A 1,690-nucleotide genomic window follows, 5' to 3' on the forward strand; every position below is an offset into this window, starting at 1 on the left:
TGGAAGCGGCCAGAAACTAAGTACTTTAATTAACGTTATAAAAAGATCAGGATGAGATTTTTTTGGCGAGACTTTAGATTTCCTGCCTGGAATTCCGGTAACTAACTTGGGAAAAGAGAGCAATTTCAACCGAGAAAACATTGTTGGAACACTGGTGTGAGGGATACTGGGAGTCCATTCAGTAAATGGGTTGATTTGGAAGACACTCATGTAAGGAATTCACCGAACACTTCTTGCACAAATTATGTAACATTTGATGACAGTATACATAGACATACATACATGCATCTAGGGTGATTTTTTTGAAGAATATAATGACCGTTAGAGGCCAGTCTATATAAAGGTAACAATTTAGAGATTAAACAAATCAAGAAAGAGGAGAAAAACTGTTAGAATGGTAAAAAGAAAAATATTCCTATGGCAAATCAGATACTTTTCAAAAATACGTGGAAACTAATTCAAATTATTTTTTCATATTTTTTCAGCAAAAATCTCTTCATAAAGTTTTCGTAATGATGTACTCATTTACTTTTTTGTATTACAGGAAACGCGCGAGAGACCATCGCCCCGGACGCTGTGGTGAGTACTATACATTATATTTTCGAATTTTGTACATAGCAACATTAGAGGAAATCAACGCCCTCTAATTTCTGAAGATTTCGCGTTTTAAAAACACTCGTATTTTGGTATTGGAAAATTCTCAAAATGGTCGTTCTGTTTCGCATAATAATGGCGTCATCTCCATACTATAATAGGCTTGACCGTCAACCATTTCTCGTAACAAAGATTAAAGGATTTCCTTCTATATTTTTAATAGATGTTTGACGATTAACATCACAAGGATATGGCAAAGTGACATAATAATAATTTTTTTTTGTTTATCACTGTCCTCCAATCCGACTGGGTTGTATTTATAGTGTGGGGTTCCGGGTTGCATCCTGCCTCCTTAGGAGTCCATCACTTTTCTTACTATGTGCACCGTTTTTAGGATCACACTCTTCTGCATGAGTCCTGGAGCTACTTTAACCTTTAGTTTTTCCAGATTCCTTTTCAGGGATCTTGGGATGTTGCCTAGTGTTCCTATGATTAAGGTTACAGTTTCCAGTGGCATATTCCATATCCTTCTTATTTCTATTTTCAGGTCTTGATACTTATCCATTTTTTCCCTTTCTTTCTCTTCAACTCCGGTGTCCCATGGTAGAGATGTTATTTCCGTCTATCGTTCTTTGAATATATCTGGTTCTTAGGGCCTGATCTTGTGCCGCTGTTATCATTCCTTCAGTTTCCTTCTTGAGCTCTCCCCTCTGTAGCCATTGCCATGTTTCATCGCTGGCTAGTTCTTTAGTTTTTGTCTCATGTATTGTCCGTGCATTGGTTGTCAGCCATTCCCTGTCTGTTCTGCTTGTCATTCTCACTGTCTCTGTATATTTGTGGGTCTTCGTCTACTTTTATCAGTCCTTCTTCCCATGCACTCTTGAGCCACTCGTCTTCACTGGTTTTCAGATATTGCCCCAGTGCTCTGTTCTCGATATTGATGCAGTCCTCTATGCTTAGTAGTCCTCTCCCTCCTTCCTTACGTGTTATGTATAGTCTGACCGTATTGGCTCTTGGGTGTAGTGCTTTGTGTATTGTCATATGTTTCCTAGTTTTCTGGTCTATGCTACGAAGTTCTGCCTTCGTCCATTCCACT

This window comes from Macrobrachium nipponense, chromosome 27, assembly GCF_015104395.2.
Source record: "Macrobrachium nipponense isolate FS-2020 chromosome 27, ASM1510439v2, whole genome shotgun sequence".
NCBI classification, from domain to species: Eukaryota; Metazoa; Arthropoda; class Malacostraca; order Decapoda; family Palaemonidae; genus Macrobrachium; species Macrobrachium nipponense.